Here is a 21,512-nt window from a genome sequence, read left to right on the forward strand (position 1 = left end):
CCGACGCGGCAGGGTCTGGAGCCCAATTGTCCACGGACTTGATAATTCTCGCTTCGGTGCCTACTCTAAGCATGAGTTCACACTAGGCAGCTCTGGGCAACTAGCTTGCTTAATCTCCACAACGGCCCCCCCGCGGCGGGATGCCTGGCTTTCACCTTGGGGATGCCCAGTATGGATTATCTCACAGGGAAAAACCAGGACGGGTTCCCAATGCAAGCGCTGGGATGCCCAAGGGTAACCGTGCGCGATATAAAACTCCTAATAATAATAATAATAATTTGGCAACTCAAATGTTATCCTATGGGAGAGATAGGCCTTGCAGTATTGAAAAATGAATTTAAGAGGTTTTTTTACTACCAGGACATGTAAAACCTAAAAATAAATGTCCAACTTTTTAAATAAACTCTACCCTGCCCTGGAGGGTGTCTAGGTTCAATCTTCGGGTGACTTATATGTATTGAAAGGGATGGTTTGGGCCTAGTAAAAGGTTTATTTTACCAGGTCAACATGGCAAGCTAAAACTGCACATACAGGCTGGGCAACGGCAGTCCTGAGACATGTTTGAAGGGCGACTTAAGTGGGTGGCACTATCAGTGCTGCAGGACCTCTAGTATCATTTAATTTACAGACCCTGGGCACTTGTAGTGTACTTACTAGGACTCATAAGTAAATTAAATATGCCAATTGAGTATAGGCCAATGTTACCATGTGTTGAGCAGAGATCACATGCACTTTAGCACTGGTTAGCAGTTGTAAAGCTTGCAACGGATGGCCGATGGACAACAGGAACTGAAATTAAGGACTAGTGGCAGAAGCAGTATAAAAGTGCACTTGACACCTGCAGTCTGTGTCTTGCTATGTTGTGTGTTAGTTGGTTTCTCTTGCCACTGATATCTCCCAGACCTCCCCTTCTTCTGCACCGTATTTATTTGTATATACACTTTGCTCTCCCCTTCAAAGCTATTAAACCTGAAGTACGTTTTGCTGCTCTTTGTTCTTTTCTTTCTTGATTCCTTTACCTAAGGAGTATCACAGAGTCTGCTAAGATCCATGTGTACCTCTTCCAGTTTCCTCTGAATTAGCAGCACTTACCCTAGTAAGGCGCAAGTCGCTATATGCTTTCTGTCCAGATGTGTCCTGGCAGTTTGGATACATGGAGCATTGAGCATTTAATTTCCAGATGCTGACAAGTCTTTAGCACTATGGGCCAGTGTTGCTCTCTGCCTTGCCCTTTCCCATTTTCCAGTTTTGTCTCAAACTTGCCTGGTACTTGAATTAGAAGGATATTGGGAGCCCTGTGTGCAAATGCACTTATTAGTGGCAGCATCATGGGACTGTGTTCATTTGGTTAATCTGGTTTAGGATTTTATGGTGCAAATAGATAGGGAATTGCTAATAGCTTGGTTTCAGATGTATTCTAAGCATCTGAAGAAACATGATAGGATGTCTTCTTTTCCATATCTTAAATAAACTCAATCTATATGTTCAAGAATACATAGACATGTTTTTGGAGTTACTTTAAATTTTTTATACTGATGGCACTGTGTTAGTAGTTTTAAATCCAGAAGTGCCCTAGGGTTATGTGATAAATATACTTGATAAAGGCAGTGATAAGTGTCTAAGTTGAATTAAAAAAATACATATATATTTTTTCCTAATGGAACTGTCTGAAACATAGGAGAACTGTATACTGAGATGCTAATTTCCTGTGTTCCATATTATACCAGCAGAGCGGGGGACCTAGCTAAACTCACTAAGGGAAAAGGTGAGGCGGCAATTCAAACCTGTGTCATCACTTAACAGAAGGTCAACTGCCTTTGCAATGCTTCCCAGGATCCATGGATGTCTGTTGCACTGGCTTAGAGATATTTTAGATGTCTAAGGAAAAGCATATTGAGTGAACAATTTTGTATAGTAGCTTCTAGACTTGTCTGGAAATTATTAAGATCTCCCTCCTCCTGAAGCATTCCTAGCCTCAGCGACGAGGGCTCTGTGTTATCACAACTAGACCTAGAATACAGCAATGAAAATGTGTTACTACCTCTGTTTTTTAGCTACTTGAATTTCCTTCTTGTAGCTCCTTATATTCCAGTACATTCAACTACAAGTATAAATATCAGGGTTTCCCATGCCATGCATTTTTGACATTTTGCACTGGGTTCTATTAATTTGTTACATCATACCTACTCTGTTATTTTATTGAGCTTGACATGTTACTGAGTCTCCAGTGGTGTATTATTACCAATGTCTACATACTCTGTACTCAGAATCCTGAAGTGTTTGTTACTGATCAGGATTGCACACACTCCTTTTTTGCTTCACAATGTACAGATCGGAAATAGTAGCTTAAAATCTAAATTAGAGTTTGAGAGACTGTTGGCTACCGTGCCAAACAAGATGGCGGCTTCCACTTGAGCTACGCTTCGTTGTGGAGTGTCGTAGGAGGACTCTGACCACTTCCTGGCCCTGCCCTGCTGTCACATGGCAGTGTACGTCTCAAGCTTCATGGCGGCTTGTGTGTGCTGCACTTTGTAGGAGCGCGGCACTGGCTGTAAGCCATGTTTTCCGCGACTTGCTTCTCCTGATTCGGGCGGCTGCCATTCTGTGTGCGTGGCGCCCGCAATACCTGATGAGATTATCACTGTGCCAACACCAGTTGCTGATACAGTTATGCTTTTCTGGTAACTGTATATTAATTGACGTACTTTGTGTTGCTGCTACTCAATATGTGTTGATAGAAGGATATCTATCTATAAAAGGGCCATTTCTGAGCAAGTTCAATTCTGGCATCCTTCATATATTAACTACATCAGAGTCAGAATTATTATTTACCCAGGGGAATGTTTATTGACATTTTCTTGCCTCAGTGCCTCTTCCCCTCAGGTCCAACTGCCTCTGCTTTTATCTCTCCTGCCTATGTGACCTCGTAATCAACTCTGGGTGTGGAGACCTTCTTATATAAGTCAATGTGCCAACTGTCATGATGTGAAGAAGCAAAGGATACCAAAACCCATCTCTTATTAATGTAAAAGATATTTGGTTCTGTGACAACTCCTTTGGGCTGGTGTTACCAATTACATGCGTATGTTGCCTTCACTCCTACTGTTATGACCTCCGTTGGAGTTGACTGGTCTTTAATTTTTCTCGCAAGTGATTTACTTCCAGGAGGTTGTGAATGGTTAGTCACTGTTTATGTTTACGATCTTGCTACACTCAGCTGCCTTCCTCCTCAGTTTTACCCATTACCAACATCAAAACTTTGTATGAAACAGCTGCACATGCTCGTTGTGTTCTACAATATCGAGAATATTATCTATGGGAAGGATCTCTACTCTTAAAAATCATCTTCATCCTCAGCGTCAAGTGTATCTCATCAAAATGGCTAACTAATCCACTTCTCTCACAAAGTCATCTTCATCTGGTGCCAAACCGAAAGGAGCCAAAATTGATCCTCCATCTCCAATTCAATCTTCTTCCAATCCGGTCTTAGATTAAATCCTGGAGGAACCACATGCTTTAAAACCATTCATGAACGCCACCAATGAAAAATTACAACTTATTGAAGACCGATGGATCAATATGGAAGGTAAAATGTCTGAAATGGAAAAACGTTTAAGTAATCTTCAAGATGCGACTGCTAAAATCCCTTTGCTGGAACAAGAAATTCATAAACTCAAACTCCACACTGAAGACTTAGAAAACTGTAATAGAAGGAAAAATCTTCGGCTGTACGGTCTGCCTGAAAATATCGAAGGTCCGGATCTCCTCTCTTTTTTGAAGAGATTCCTGACTGACCTTCCTGATCTTCAGTCTTCGATTCCCCTCAACATCCAAGGAGCTCATCATCTTTGTCATCCTCAACCTCACTCTACCAAACCACATGGCATAATTATCCTCTTTCTTGAATTCATTGACCTGATGCATGTTCTTAAAATTGCCAGAGAAAAACGTTGTCTTGTTTGGTTGGGACATAACATCTTCATCTCACAGGACCTTTCTAATGCTACCAAAGCTAGGCGCAAAGAATTCCTAGCCCTCAGACCACAAATGAAATCTATGAATGTCCGTTATGGCATTTTACATCCTTGTCTTTGTAAAATCACCCATGAAGGTGTTTCCCGCTCTTTTGAAGATCCTCTCAAGTTGAAACAGTTTTTGAACTCCATTACTAGAATGCCACAAGTGTTCAATGTCCTTGAAATCTTTTATGCTCTTATATTATTGGATTGTTAAGGTTTTACATTTCATTAATACTTCTAGTTTTGTTCTTTAATGTTCTTCATCCATTTATGATGATTTATGCGGTTTAAATAGTTTCTCTTATACTTTTTTATTTCCTCTATATCTCTCATTGTCTTATTTTCTATACTTTTCTTATCTTCTTCCTCTCCACCTTTCTCTGTTGCTACCTTTTTCCATGTGTGCGGAGATGTCCGTTTTTTGTATTTTTCTATGCATATTACATATCTGGCTTTCTGTCCTTGATCTGTCTCTCCTTACCTTTCCTTTTTCTACTCCTTTTCTACTTTTTCCTGTTTTACTCTCTTTCCTTCACTTTCCCTATCTTTGCTTATTTTCTTTTTCTTCTTCCTATTTTTATGAGTATTTATTCTATCTGTTTATATATGATCCTTTTACTTTTACCCTGTTGCCCGATGTTTATGATCAACATTTTTTGTTTTCATTGTTGTTTCCTGCAGTTCGTCACCATTGTGATTATCCCCCTTTCTCTTAAATATTAATATATTTAATGTCGTTTCGTGAAACGTTCGTGGTTTGGGCCATCCTGTTAATCATCAAAAGGTACTTTCTCATTTATCAAAGCTTAATTCCCAGATTGCTTTTTTACTGGAAACTCACTGTAACAATGTTGAATCTCTCAAACGTAAATGGGTGGGCCAGGTTGTTTTTTCTCCTGCTGTTAATCGTAAGGGTGGTGTTGCTATCCTCTGCCATAAATCTTTGAATTTGCAAATTGTATCAACTGAAAATGATACGAGTGGACAATGGGTAATACTTCACGGTGAGATTTATAATAAACGTATTACTTTTTTAAACATTTATGGGCTGGTTAAATCTGACCCTGATTTTTGGAACAGTATTAAATTAAATGTATCTTTAAGTACTAATCCTAATATTATTGTTGCTGGTGATTTCAATAATTTGCTCCATCCTTTTCTGACAGGAAAACTGACTATAAAGTTAAACCAGATAAATCTCATAAAGCGTTTCAATCTTCTATTGCCGCTCGTCCACTCTATGATGCTTGGAAGACTAGTAACCCTGATGATTGTGAATTTATGTTTTAATCCAATGTTCAACATGCCATGTCCCGTATTGACTATGTTTTGCTCTCAAAACCTTTACTTCCCTCACTCCAATCCTCTGTGATGGGCTCCATTTTTATCTCTGACCATGCCCATGTTTCAGTTTCTATTGATTTGTCACTTACCACTTCTAAACATGCTAGATGGTTTAATAACTCCCTGTTATCTGATCAAAATTTTATATAGAGGCTACTTCTTTTATACAGGATTTTTTTCATTTTAACAATCCTGATGACACTTCTGTAAACAACAATTGGGATGCCTTCAAAGCCTCGTTAAGAGCTTTTACCATTGCAGATATCGCTAGCAAGTAAAAGTCATTGAACTCCCAGTACCTCTCCTCACATAGTCATATTAAAACCCTTCAACATTCTTATTATACCTCCATATCCCCTTCTCATCTTTGTGACCTAATCAAGGCTAAATCTGATCTAAACAAATTAGCTACAATTGATGCCTGTAACATTCTACTCAAAATCAAATCTAAATATCGTGGAGGACAAAACAAAGCAGGGAGGATGTTGGCCAATTATTTAAAAGTCAAATCAGAAAAATAAACCATTGGTCCCATTCGTAATACCCTTACTAAAACACTACTACATTCTGTTTGTGACATGTTGCAGCATTTCAAACTTTTTATCATACACTATATACGTAAGACACCGATCCTTCCTCAACCAATACCTAATCATTTTTTGATGGTCTCCCCTCTCCTTGCCTTATTCCGGACACTATGGCCCTCCTAGAAAAGGACATTACTCTTCAGGTGATTTCAGATGCAATTACATCTTTAACAAGTGTAGGAGAGTAGGATCTGCACATATGTTGCTCCCACTTTTTTTCTGATTTTAACACTGGTTTCTGGCTACAGTCTGGCTGGGTCCCTGCTAATCAGGGCCCCAGTCTCTCTGTTCTCTCTAAACAACTTGGAGTGCATATTAGATGCACTAGTGATTGGATACTGTGGTACCTTATGAGCCCCTAGTATATGGTAATTATAAACAAGGCAGGGTACAAAGTTCCTCTGGTACATAGAAGAGATTATTCAGGAAAGTGAGTGTGAGAAGGTCAATCCTTTATTCAGACCCGGAAGTGGCCGGGGAGTGACTTGGGAAATTCCCTTGGTTGAACTAGAGCTCTCACACATCCAGCAAGCTGGGTGTCATGCTTCATCATATGAGCTCTGCCCCTCGTCAAGACGGCGCTGCAATCCTTGACGGGCACCCGAACCGGGGCTCTTTATCGAGGATCTTCTGTTCCTGCCGGTTGGTGCTTGGGGGTGAGGGGCCTAGTGTGTGTAGATGTGTGACGGAGTGAGTTTAAAACGGGTCAGTTAGTCCTTATCAGTATTTATTCAGAAGGTAAACTACCCGATTAAAATGGTGTAGAGTGGCTGTGTACTAGAGAAGGTGTCTAGTCATGAAGCTCTACTCTAAAGATCAACATGTTTCATGCCTCGTGTGTCAGGGGGATCTAGGCACTTCTTCAGGATCAAAGCAACTATCTACACTACGTGGTAAGGTTCATTCTACCTACCACGTCTTCAGGTTCGTTACCTGCGGAAAGAGGTGAGGATAAGTGAAAACACCGGATATAAAAATTATCTAATGATATCTCTTCTTAATATTAACAAGGGTTATAGTGGAGAAGTGAAAAGAACATGCTATTAGAGTTACAAGTGCACGTAGGTAGGTCAACTCTTAATTATTGTAGCGTACGGTGCCTATTTGGACCAAGTGTGCAGTCTAAAGAATATAAAATTGTGCAGTTAAAAACTAACTGGTGAGTAATATATCAACACTCATGGTCAAGGGAATAGCGACAGCGAACTCACCTAGTGGGTTGCTAGAGATTGCTAGCAACAGTCCTGGCGGTGGCTAGAGGACACCAGTAGGGTCCTGTAAGAATAAAAACGTCAGAGAAAAAGGGGGGGGGGGGTTAGAAGGACCTGGTAGGTAACGCGGGTAAAATAGGCAAATGGCCGAACCAAAACTATTAGTAGTAATAGTAAGGTGATGAGAAGCGCCACTGGGGTACTAGGTAGAGACTCAACCGTGTAAGGCGAGACCCACTCACACCGAACAGTGACCGGAGCCTAGAGGGTGTCAGGCGGTCTGGTCGGGGCGGAGGGTACGGTAATTTACAGGCGGAGGAGAAGCTCACCAAGGGATGCCCAAGAAATGCTCTCAGAAGCGGCACAAGTTGACCGGAATCAAGAGATTGAAGATGAACTCACCCGCGTAGATTCACGCTAAGCCACAGCACCTACCAAACACTGCCAGGAACCGGGGTGGTGACCGGGTGTGGACGTCGTGGGAAGATAAACCCCATGTTTCTTGATTCGCAACGTCAAAAAACGTGTGGTGCGAGCGTAGCGCGTCACCACGGTGCTCACGTATGACGTGTAAGGTCACGTGATGTCGAAAACAACTCTGGCGGACATGTTGGTAAGGGGATTTGTTAATCTCACATCGCGTTCGGTACTCTGGTCACGTGATGTCGAAAACAACTCTGGCGGACATGTTGGTAAGGGGATTAGTTAATCTCACATCGCGTTCGGTACTCTGGTCACGCGAGTACATTGTATAAGAGACTAACAGTGAAGGACACATGGATTCTTATGATGTGGATACAGAAAGGTCAAACATCACGGGATAGATGTATATAATGTTCCCTATTGAACCCAGTATCATTAGTCTTGTAAGTAAGTCTGTGTATCAGAAAAGGTACAGGGCCAGTGATGTGGTAACAGAGGGAGGGCCAGCACAAGGGGATGGCCCATTGTCCCTAAGGTTCGATAAATCATGCCAACACTAGCTAGGTCGGGGTTCGACTAGGAGTTGGGTGCTAAAGAAATTGAACTCCATGGGATATCATCATACTTGGTCCAAATAGGCACCGTACGCTACAATAATTAAGAGTTGACCTACCTACGAGCACTTGTAACTCTAATAGCGTGTTCTTTTCACTTCTCCACTATAACCCTTGTTAATATTAAGAAGAGATATCATTAGATAATTTTTATATCCGGTGTTTTCACTTATCCTCACCTCTTTCCGCAGGTAACGAACCTGAAGACGTGGTAGGTAGAATGCACCTTACCACGTAGTGTAGATAGTTGCTTTGATCCTGAAGAAGTGCCTAGATCCCCCTGACACACGAGGCATGAAACATGTTGATCTTTAGAGTAGAGCTTCATGACTAGACACCTTCTCTAGTACACAGCCACTCTACACCATTTTAATCGGGTAGTTTACCTTCTGAATAAATACTGATAAGGACTAACTGACCCGTTTTAAACTCACTCCGTCACACATCTACACACACTAGGCCCCTCACCCCCAAGCACCACCCGGCAGGAACAGAAGATCCCCGATAAAGAGCCCCGGTTCGGGTGCCCGTCAAGGATTGCAGCGCCGTCTTGACGAGGGGCAGAGCTCATATGATGAAGCATGACACCCAGCTTGCTGGGTGTGTGAGAGCTCTAGTTCAACCAAGGGAATTTACCAAGTCACTCCCTGGCCACTTCTGGGTCTGAATAAAGGATTGACCTTCTTACACTCACTTTCCTGAATAATCTCTTCTATGTACCAGAGGAACTTTGTACCCTGTCTTGTTTATAATCTTTGGGGCCTGTGCACTGGACCTCATTAAACTAGCCCCTCTTGTCTTGTCCCTCTTTTGTATCCTAGTATATGGTACCTTAGGTACCTAGGGCATAGGTACTTCACAGGCCTACCAGGGGCTGAAGCATGTATTATGCCACCACTGGGAAGCAGACTACATATGACACCACAGGCCTGCTACTGCAGCCTAGGTGAGGTAGTGTTAGCACTCCTCACCGAGGTATAGGTTCCTATGTCTCACTATACACACACATATAAACCTATCAGTCACCCCTAAGGCAGGCCCTATCGATCCTGAGGGCAGGGTGCTTGGTTTACAATGTGAGGGGGTGCCTCTGTATGAGCAGGACCCCTCTGCAGCTGGCAGAGTCTATTCTCTGTGGCTGTTTGTGGATGCGGTTAAACCATATACTCTTAAGTGCATTATAACCTACCGGTAAATGCTAACTTTGGAATGACTGCATCAAAACATGTTGTGTTTGGTGTCAAACTACTTGGAATCATACCCCCACACCAGTAACTGGTGTGGGAGTATGATCCCACCCTTCTAGAGGGGATGACATGTACCTACTGTGGTAACACGGTAGAAATCTGAAAGAGCCCTGGCATCACAAAATGGATGCCACCAGCACAGACACTGGGCTCCCCTCCTGCTGCTGACTGAAACTTGCAGTGGAGGAGGCCCAATAATAGGCATCCTGTCACAGGGAGGTGTCACCTCCTTCCAGCCAGGATTTAGTGTATTGGGGCTGGGTGGGTGCACTCCTAGAGTGCTTTGAAGTCCTGCACTGGGGGAGCAGTAGGCTCCTCTGTGCATATGCCAGCTGAAACTGGTTCAGGGGCTACCTGTTCCTGCTCTGGTGTGAAACTGGACAAAGGAAAGTGGGTGTAACCACCCCCTACCCTAACCCTCCCAGAGGAGTGGTCATAGAGCTAGTCCCTCCCCTATCTTCAGTATAAGATAGGGAAACCTTGCCATTGCACATCAGATATCCCTGGACGATGCTCTACAAGAAGAATCCTGGACCTTCGACGTTCCACTACCTTTGGAAGACAGAAGAATCTCCCTTGGAGTCAAGGAGGGACTCCCCTGCTTGGCAGGCACCAGAAACTCTAATCAACGGTCGCAAACTTTCCCGCTCCCGCTGGAGTCTGAAGTCCCTGCAGCCCCGGAAGGGGATTTCCTGACTTCTCGACGGCGATTGTGGGTCCCCAGCAGAGCTGAGGTGAGTGGACCCCACGAGTGATGAGGACCAGCAATACCCGGGTGCTGTGCACTATTGTCAAGTGCAACCCTTTCACGATATTCTATGAACTTGTGCTTTGGAACATTTGGGGCCCAAGCCTCCAGCAGGTTTTGCACTGAAAATCAGAGGCCTACCCTGTCCCGAGTGACCGTGGGCTCCTGTGAAGCATTTCCTCATGAGGCATCTTTGTGATCATTTGCCTGTTGGCTTGTGGGTCCCCTAAAGACTTTCTTATCAAACCAAATGGCTCCCCTGGTTGCTCCAGGCCTGCCCTCACTCACCCTTGCTGGGTGAGACCCTCAGACCTTGCTGGTCTGCACCGCTGACTTTATTCTTTTTCCATGAGACTTGCTGTTGCCAAGGCTTGTTGGCTCCAATCTGGTTGCCGACACCTCAGTAAGCTGTAGACGTTGTGGGTCACTCCGAATCCAGCTGCTGGTCATCGTCGATGCCTCCTGGACCTCGTGAGTGAAGAGTCAAAACACCCTTGATCACCTGAAATCACCCGACTTCCGTGGGCATCCATCTTCCTGGCCCCGGATCACTGGCAAGTGACTGTGAACACTGTCCCTTCTGCTTTCAGTTCATCTTCATCTTGAATCCAGCCTTGGATTCCACTGGACACTTCTCCAGTCGTCGCAAGCAGCAAATCTTCTTTGGCTTCCATAGAAAACAGCGACGCGACCCGACACCAAAAGACACCTATGCACCTGGCTTCCCTGGGTGAGGTAACTCGTGCACTCCAGTGCCCTAGTGTTTGTTGGCTCTTGAATTACTTACCTTGTAAGTGGCTTGCTTGTAGACTTCCTCGAAGTACCCTAAAACTTTAAAAATCCAACTGTGACTTGCTCTATTGAGATCAATAGGGAACCCGCGGCTGTGTTCTCACACTGCACGCGTCTCCCGTGGGTCTTTTACTTACCTGCCTTGGGTGGATTAGTGAAGCCCCAGGGATTCTACAGGCCCTAGGCCTTGTTCCCTTGCAAGTCGACTTTCCTAAACCTCTTTTTTAGTATATGGTCTGGTACGCCCCTAGGGCCCCAGCTATATTTGTGCTTAACTTATTGTGAAACGTTGATATTTGAATGTGTTCCTGACTTCTAATCTCATAAAGAGATTAGTGCAGTGTGTCTAGAAATAAATACATATATATTTGATATATATATATACCTGTGTGGTGTCCTTTCATTTGGTAATTCAGGAGATTATAAGGTAAAACAAGGTGCTTTACATTCCTCAGAGACTTAGCCTGAAACCTGCTCTCCACAGCTACCACTAGGATGCTTTCTTTAAAAGGTTGTCTTAAACCTATCTACCATAAGAGTCGAATTGGACTGGTGCAAGGTGGCCACTATAACTAGTGACCAGCATGTGCAAGTCCAACTCCTCACAACAAGGGCTAAAGCTCCTGGCCCTGATGGTTTTTCCATTTAACTTATATCCTCTTTTTCATCCACTTTTGCTTCACATTTGCTTGCTCTTTTCTCTTCCTTTTTACTCCACTCTAAACCTCAAGGTTATTTTCTTGAGGCTCTTATTGTTATTCTTCCTAAACCTGACAAAGACCTCTCCCTTTGCCAAAACTACCGCCCAATCTCACTAATTAATTATGATTGCAAAATTTTGCAAACATTCTTGCTTCAAGATTGGAAGGTGTAACCCCTTACTTGTCAAGCCTGATCAATCCAGCTTCATTAAGGGTAGGCTCTCTTGAGATAATGCGAGATTGTTCTCTGATGTTCTCGCCTTGGGGAAGAGCTACCCTGATCCTTTAGCCGCTCTGTCCCTCAATGCTGAGAAAGCTTTCCTTCGAATCAATTGGCAATTCATGTTTAAAACTCTTCAGTGGTTTGGATTTGGACCCAAATTTCTTTCTTTCATCAAATTATTGTATTCTGATCCTCGTGCGTGTGTCTCTGAAAATGGTCTCTTATCCCCTTATTTCAATCTATATAGAGGTACACGACAAAGATGTCCTCTTTTTCCTATTCTATTTGTTTTATGTCTTGAACCCTTTCTTGAACATATTCTTCATAACTCTTTAATTATTGGCTTCTCAGACAACTCTCGTGAAATTAAATGATCTGCCTATGCAGATGATATTCTTGTTTACCTCTCTAAACCCTCAACCTCCTTACCTCCCTTTCTGCAGGAAATTGACCTATATTCTAAAATATCTGGCTATAAATTAGATTTTTCTAAAACTGAAATATTGCCCCTCGATTCAATTTGCTATCAATTCATGTTTGCTGATACCAACTTTAAATGGTGTCCTTCAAACATTATATATCTTGGCGTATGCTTCTCCTCTACTAGCCTTTAAACTCTCTCCAATAATTTCACTGCTTTAAAACTCAAAATTCAAAATTTACTTACCTCATGGTCCACTCTATATTTATCCTGATGGAGCAGATTGGACACCATTAAAATGATGATCGTACCACTTATTTGATTCCTTCTTCTATGTTACCATTGAAAAAACCCAAAATATTTTTTTAATCAAATCAATTCCATTTGCACTAAATTCCTTTGGAATAATAAACTGGCCCGTATTGCTTTGAATAAATTAGTCAAACCAAAAAATGAAGGAGGTGTACAATTTCCTAATTTTAAACTGTATCATACTGCTTTTTTAATTAGACATGCATATGCACTAAATAGACAATATCACGATGTCCCGATTCCTAGCTGGATCTACATTGAACACTCTCTTTTTTTATGACTTTACTTTTTATGTCTAACTGTACCTTTTTATCTAAACACCCTATTCTAAAATATTCTCAGCAATTTTTGCATTTTTGCATATAGATGGCTCTAACTTTCATCAAGCCTTCCTTGCATCCTCTATCTGGTACAATAAATTTATTAAGTTCTGCCACAAATCTTTCTACTTTAAACATTGGAAAGAAAAGAATATTCTATATCTTCACCAACTTGTATCTAATAACTCTGTTATTCCCTTTAGTACACTACAAGAATGTTATGATCTACCATCTTCTTGTTTCTTGCAATATATTCAATTATCACAGGCTCTTCAATCTTTATTCGCAACCAAAATTTTACAAATAAATGCTACTACATCTTCCCCCTCACTCCTCTGTACAACATCTCCTCTGACTCTAACCCTAAAGCAGATTTTTTATACAAACTTTTACCCACTTATATCTCTGATAGACCAAAATCCCCAAATGAACTTGCTTGGGAACTATACCTCTCCATTACCCTCTCTCCTACAAAATGGGATAAGTTGTGGCTAAAACTTTTTTCCACTTCTAGAGCTGCTAACATTACCCAATCTCTATTCTTTCTATACAATAGAGCTGTTATTACACCAGTACTTATACATAAATCTAATCCTTCTTCTTCTCCTCTTTGTTGTTCATGTCTTTCCTCTGATTGCACGTTATCCCATTTGATATACTATTGTCCCAATGTTCAAAGATTTTGTGAATCTATCTGGGCTAAATGTTCCAAGATTTTTCAATTTTGTATTTCCTTATCAATTCAAAATGTGTTCCTTGGCTCCTTATCAGTTTATTTTAATGATACAATGTTGAAATTGAAGTAGCTTGATCTTTTTATTGCTCTTGAATTTAAAATAATTCTTACTTGTTGGAAAGATAACTCCAAAATATGTTTGTTACAATGGTAGAATCTTATTTGTGATGAACATAGAATATCTATTGCTTCATCTTTATCTTTACCCCCCAAAAATCACATCTGATTTACTTTGGTTACCTTTAACTACCTTTCTATCTTCATACTCTTCTTTACACTAATACTCCTTTTACAAATATTCATCCTTTCTCTCTTCTTTCCCCCTTTATCTTTTCCTTTCCTCCTTTCCTCCATTTCCCCTCTTTCTCCCCATTATTAAATTGTCCAATGACCTATATTCCAGATGGTACCCTCATTTTTCTCTTCTCCTATTTTTACTTATTGCTCATAATTGCAATTAATAGTTTCTCTATTGAATAGTTTGTATTTTTTACCTTTTCTTATTGTGTTTTTTTAATAAGTTACTATTTTTTCTTCTCTCTAATTATATTCCTGGTACCTGTTTACTTACTGAATAAAAATCATTTAACAAAAAAAAAGAGTTTGAGAGACTAGTTACTCCATCACAAACGGGAGGGTGAACTCTGTCCGCCAAACCATTGATCCACCTGCTCTAGTATGTGTTGGGCAGACCTTCAACCTTTCAACAGCAGCGCCCTAATTGGATTTGCCACTGGAAAGTTTACTCAGACGGCCGATGGAGTAGTGGCCATTGGAGTAAGGGCATCAGCCCCCCCCCCCCACTATTTTGAGAGGACAGTGTGATGTACCTTTTTCTGTCCATCACCACCGGAAAAAAGCTGGCATTCACAGACAGAAAAGAAATATTGAATCTCACACCCTGCCAGAAATCTCCCTGGGTGTGAAGGTCATCATTTTTATGTTTTTAGAAGCAAACTACTGCTTTGAAAGAGTGTTTGGTGAACAGCAGTGTAAGAGATGCTGGCTGGCCACCAAATGCGTAGTGTCTTCAGAGAAACAGTTGTAGTCTGAAGGCAAAGCGCTCACTGGTATCTCGGCTGGGATGGCAGTGATTTCTAAATTTGGTGGTTGGTAGTCTGCCCAGGTGATGGATGTAATGTTCTCTGCCACCCTGACAAACGGCGGCCACCAACCAAACAATAGATCAGACCCTAATTTGTTAAACCTGAAAGCACAAAGCTTTGATGTAAGTGCTAAAACAAAGGAGATGATTCTTCTTTTTCTTTAGACTGTGCCCTCTTTCTTTCTCTGGTGCTTGGGGAGCTGGAGCAGGTTGCTGGAAGTGTTCAGCATCTGGACTGTGAAGGTTGAAGAAATGGGAGATGTTGTTGAGTCTTTGTCATCTTGGTATGCAAGGCAAAAAGGACGGTACTGTTTTTTTTTACAGTCTTTTTAATATGGTCACAATGAGTGAGAGCTAATGCAAGACCTCACTTTTTCTCACAAGAGTTCACATTTTCGTGCAGGAAGAGCGAACTCACATAGGAGAAAGAAGAGATCCAGCAAAATGACAGGGATTGAAGTTCATGAGAGTAGGAAGAGAGTGTGTGGAACTGCTCAGTTTTCTATACGCCATCCTCTGCCAAATTCTTCTTATCTCCAATGTAGGTGCCGACAGAGAAATGTATTTTGTATTTAAGTTAGACTTCCCATTTTCTTACATGAGTTCCTGTGAAAATGGCTAACTTTCATGGAAGGCAGAGAAGATCCTGTACTAAATAATCTCCTATTATTCAAGTAAACCTTAGCATTGCACACAACAATTATTTCAAATGCAAGTAACTTAATTCCACAAAATTGCAGAACAAACTTGAGAAAGGTCCAAATTCTTCCAAACTGTCTGGGGCAGGGTATGAGTGGTGTAGACTGGCAAGTGTCAGATTTGAGGTGGTGAAAGAGGCAGGATTATCACCCATACTAGCACATGCATCAAAAATGCCATTTGCGATTCCTTATTAGCGAAAAATAAGGATTCGCTAATAAGGAATCGCAAAAGCCTATGCATGTATCCTGGATGTCATTACGGCCCAGTCATTGACCCATTCTAGAATGTTGCTTCTGGGTGACTTTAATCTGTGGGAGAATGGCATTTTAGATAGCCATCTAAGAGATCTCAAGGAAACCTGTGAGAGCTGTAATCTGCATCAGTTGGTCCAGCAACCCACCCATCAAGGAGGGCACATTCTGGATCTTCTGTTTGCTGACCGTACTGAAACCGAGGTGGTTAACATCCTACCCCAGACCTGGACCGGCCACTCGCTGATCCAGTTTCGGATTCGAATATCTGGAGAAAAAAATACTGGACAGCCTCCAGTAACATATCGTATGGGGAGGGACTGGGCAAAAATCTTGGAAAGTAGGGCGGAGTCACCCTTTCAAAATCTGCCTCACTTCGACCCTCACGAGTCAGTGGATACAAATTATCACCTTTATTATAACTATATCCACGAAGTATTAGATCGGCATGCACCTTTGAAACGCTTGAAGGTCAGGATAAAGTACTCTCCACCGTGGTACACAGAGGAGTTGAGAAATACTCGTAGGTTCTGCCAGCAGGCAGAGAGGAGTTGGCGCAGGCACTATGCTGAGCCTGATAAAGTAGTTTTTAAAAGGGTGCTAGCTCAATACAAAGAGATGATTGCTAAGGCCAAGGCAGATTTTTTTACCAACACCATTTTGTCAGCATCAAACAGCGCCAGAGCTCTCTTTAAGATCGTTAGAGACCTCTCTACCCCCACTAGCCTAGGAAATAAAGTGGTCGCCTCGCAGGCGTTGTGCGATAAAATTGCCTCCCATTTTGAGGAGAAAATTTCAAAAATTGTAGGGGGACTAACTCCGTGTGACCCTACCACCCTAAAGTTTCATGGTCAAATGTCTAAGGAGGAACATTGGGCGGAAACCACTATGGTGCATTTTACACCCCTCACAGACGAGCTGTTTAATAGCTGTGCACAGAAAGTTAGGTCAGGATTAGACCCCCTCCCTAACAAGATCTGGAAAGAGCATGCACAGACACTGTTCCCCCGGATGAGGCAGATATGCTGCCAATCTCTGGAGGAAGGTGTGGTGCCTGAAGCCTGGAAGCTGGCGGTGGTCACCCCATTATTGAAGAAGCCCTCCTTGGACCCGGGAGATCCTATTAGTTTTAGACCTATCTCTCTGCTGCCGTTTCCCATAAAAATTCTCAAAAAGGTAGTGAGTAGATCTCTCTCAGGGTATTTGGAAGAGTTCCATCTCCTGGACAAGAACCAGTTTGGCTTTCGGCCAGGCCATGGGACGGAGACAGCTCTGATCACCGTGTTGGATAACCTGCGGATGCGGGCTGACAGAGGCCTCTCGTCGATACTGGTCCTCTTAGATATGTCAGCCGCATTCGATACGGTTAACCACCGAATCTTGCTGAGCAGGTTGGAGCGCCTGGCAGTCAGTGGCTGTGCCCTGAGATGGATGCAATCATATCTCACAGGGAGACAACAGGTGGTTACCCTGCCCCGTTTCACCTCTGGCAGGACCTTGGTGGAGCATGGGGTCCCTCAGGGATCGGCCATCAGTCCCATCCTTTTTAATATCTACTTGCAGCCACTAATCTCTATCATCAAGTTGCATGGGATTGACCTGGTCAACTATGCTGACGACACCCAACTGGTGTTTTCTCTGGAGGGGAAGGGCGCATTGACTGTGGACAGCTTTCAGAAATGTATGCGCCAGACCTCAGAATGGCTAAGGGATAACTCCCTGCAATTTAATGGAGGAAAGACAGAGGTAATCTACTGTCCCTCGGCGGGAGTGAGAGACATGCCTTTTGATCTCAGACTGACCCCAGAGGCGGAACCCATCGCCCCTGTGACAACGGTACGGAATCTGGGGGTCATGTTTGATGATAATCTTCAAATGGCCTCCCAAGCCAAAAAAACAATTGGGGTGGGCTTTGCCCTTCTGAAGGTTCTACGACAGATTCTGCCTCTTTTGCCCATGGGGGATAGACCGATGGTGGTACGCAGCACTATCTTGAGTAGGCTGGACTACGGCAATTCTCTATATTTGGGAGCTCCTCTTTACATCTATCAGAGCTTGCAGAGGGTCCAGTCTATGGCAGCCAAATTAGCACTGAACAGGAAACGCTGCTCCTCTACCACGTTGGCGTTACAAGAGCTCCATTGGCTTCCCATAAAAGAGAGAGTCATGTTTAAGTCCCTATGCATTGCTTTTAGAGCGGCACATGGCCTTGGCCCAATTTCTCTGCAGGAGAGATTGTCTTGGTATAAGCCTCAAAAAACATTACGCTCCTCGCATGCCTCTCTGCTAAGTACTGGCAGAGTTAAGAAAGCTAGGATGGGGGGTAGGGCTTTTAGCACAGTGGCTTCGCGCTGCTGGAATGACCTCCCTCTGTATATCAGACAAGCCAACTCCCTGATGGATTTTAGGCGGAGTCTTAAAACCTGGCTTTTTCCTAGGGAGGGACCTATGACCTCCTAATCCTGTACTTCTGGCCAGCCTTTTCTTCTGTCTTTTCTTCTTTCTTGTTTCTGTAGGATGTGGACACTGGATTGGCTAACGTTTTTTCTTCCATCTTAGTCCTAGCGCCAAGATACCCGTAGGGTGATAGATGCGCTCTACAAGACTGATTTACAATACAATGTAGAAATCGCTTACAAAATAGCGATTTCTAAATATTTCTTAATTGCGAGTCGCAAATTGCGGGTCGCAATTAATACCTCCCCATTCATTCCTATGGGCCTTGAATGGGAGGTCGTTCTCAATTTGCGATTCTCAATTAGAGAATCGCAAATTGAGAATGCAATTTCAAGGGTGCAAGAGTGTCAAAACGACACCCTGTTGCACCCCTGAAATCGATCTATGTACAATTTCGTGCATTTTTCAAAGTTTTTGCAAATTACCATGAAGTTCAACTTCATGGTAATTTGCGCCCCCTATCAGCAAAATCGCTAATTATTTTACTTTAATGCATTGCATTTAAGGAATTTTAATTTGCGATTCCTTAAATGCAATCGCAATTTGAGAACTCGCAATTAATTGCGAATTCTCAAATTGCGAGTGCCTTGACCCTTTATGAATCGCAAATGCACCGTTTGCGCTCGCAATAAGGGTTGATGCATGTGCCCCTTAGTTCCCAGAGGCAGCAACAAGGTGCTTCTACCACATTGGCCACAATGGGCACTAACAAACCCATCAGCAACACCAGGCAGATTAAGAAGGCTCCAAAACATTACAAATATACGTAACTGCTATCCCCTGCATCAGATATTGCATTGGGGAAAGACCAGATGCACAGGGAGTCAAGAAATCTCTGGAGGATGGAGTAAACCATAGAAAGTTTCAGCGATTTTGAGAACCCTCTTTATCCCGGCAAGAATGTCAAGTCCATTCTTGTGGAATGTCGATGCCTTCTTGGCTAAGTGTCAGTAAGATAACTACAACTCAGTTTTAAGTAATTTTGAAGCTGTTTAATCTGCTATCCATAGGACTGAGACAAGTTCCCGATCTTCAGGATGTTAGCTCAGTGTTTTGGTCCCCCTTTTTATCTCTTTTCGTTATTTGTGATGGTATATCCTTTAAACGAGACTACATGTATTACTCTTTTCATCTTTGTGAACTTATATCCCTCATATTGATGATGAAGATGCTGGCACATGCACTGTATTATAGCAACAGGTGCTACACCCTAAAAAGGGTAGGATTTTTTTTTTTTGTATTTGTAGTTGAATTTGTAGGGCGCGCAGCTACCCACAAGGGGTCTCCCGGCGCCATAATGACCGTCCCTGTAACCTGGTGGCCCGCTGGTAGAAGCGCTCCCAGGCCAATTGTTTCTTTCAGGGGTGCCTGCTGAGGCTGCATAGATGGAACCGCCCACCTTCATGTGAGGCAGGGTAATGTGAGTTTGGCAGACAGGACTCCTGCTGACTTATGGCAGGGATCCCACTCAGCTAAACTCTAAACCACCCTCCAATTCTTCACAGTCCCACCCCAATGATGTTTTGCTTTTGGCTGTGACTGAAAAGGATTAGTCTCATTCTATCAGAATTTGCAAGAGCTCAGTGAAATGAATGTTGAATGCTACAAGGCAGAAGTGTGTCCACGGATGCTCACAGCACACTAAATTCTAGATCCTTTTATGTAATCTACTCAAATGTACAAAACTCAGAATGCGCATTAGGCATACATTTCACACCAAGGATTTGATAAAGGATGTGCTAACACCCCTTCTCTTAGTATTGAGGAAAACAGTACTGAACTTAGCCAATGACCCAACGCCCAATGCAATAGTATTCCTAATCTGCAACATGTATGGCGAGATAATATAATGACAAGCAAACCTAAAAAATTCATAAATATTGGACCTTTAACTAGTCACCTTTTTCTGCTGTTTAATGGATTACAAGTTAACTCTCTTTCATTCATATTAGCGGAAATACCTTATTTATATGGTTAGTTCCATACTTACATAAACCTTTACCTCCATAAACCTTTCTGTCTTTGCTTGAGTAATCTGTTTAAAGCTCTTTGTTATATTTATGACCAGGCATAGCAGAAAGATTTACAAAAGGTACAGTGCTGCGCCTCCAAAGAATTAATTAATGACTTAGAAACACAATTTTACACTAAAGCAAAACAGCATTTTTATATGTATAATGCAAATGAAAAACAAAACATTTGGGGCTAAAGAACGTAATACCAGTGAAAATATGATTTGCTTCAGTGTATCTGACAGCAGAAAGCGCCATTATCACATTCTAATGGAAGTAATTCCTGTTTTTTTCAGAATATATAATGGTGTGAATGAGTTTAATGCTTCAGGAGCATAAATCAGGTTTACTGTAAAGTTTAGGAGCATACCTTATTGGAAATAAGGAACCAATTTCATGTATCATTTATATTTTCATAAACAAAATATATCAGTAGCTGGGAAATGGTTCATTCCGGGTGACCTCCAAACGTTCTTATTTTAAAAACAATAGCATAAGGAAAAGTATTATGTGCAATTGTGTGCAGATTGGCTCACGTACTGCAGCAATATGTAGATTTCGCCGAATAAACATGCTGCAAGGCCCTTCTGTTTAGGAAGCGAGTTATATCTGTATGGTATGCATATGAATGTTTTGTAGTTTCTGCAAGTAGAAAAGTGTTTGTGTATATCCAAGTAAAGACGCAGGGTCCTGTATTTTGGAAACCACTGGTTGCTGTCAAAATTGTTTCAGCAACCGCAACAAGTCAGGAGGAACCAGTTGCTCAGTAGCTACTGGCCACACAAGCAATGGCAAAGCCAATAGTTCTAGCCTATGTCAGTTTTATTGACCTTGACAATTTTTTTTAGCCTGTTGTACAGCAGGGCGGCTGAGAGTGAAAACAAATTGCGCGATGACGTGGTCAACGCTGACCGTGTCATAGCGCGAAAGCACAGTCAACTAAACCGCGTACGTGAAGCAAAGCAGGCTGCAAAATGCGACATGGAGTATAGTATCGACATTGGCACCCCTCAGTCCCCCCTCCAACCAAAATACATTGCCCAATAATAATCACACAACACAGAATGTTTGATTGGGTACAAAATGCTGCAGGTTTATTACATACACCGTTATGTAATAGGTGGGTTATCTTATGGCCGATCCAAGGGCAGGCAACCAACTGGGCCGCCTGCCCGCCTGATGAGCCGGGCAGCACTGGGGCGAACCCCGCCTTTGCTGACGTCCAAGTGATTCTCTTACAGGATCACGTGACAGTTGGTAACTTCTACTCACGCCCCTTCCCGGGGC

The sequence above is a fragment of the Triturus cristatus genome, chromosome 5_2 (genome assembly GCF_964204655.1).
Source record: "Triturus cristatus chromosome 5_2, aTriCri1.1, whole genome shotgun sequence".
NCBI lineage: Eukaryota > Metazoa > Chordata > Amphibia > Caudata > Salamandridae > Triturus > Triturus cristatus.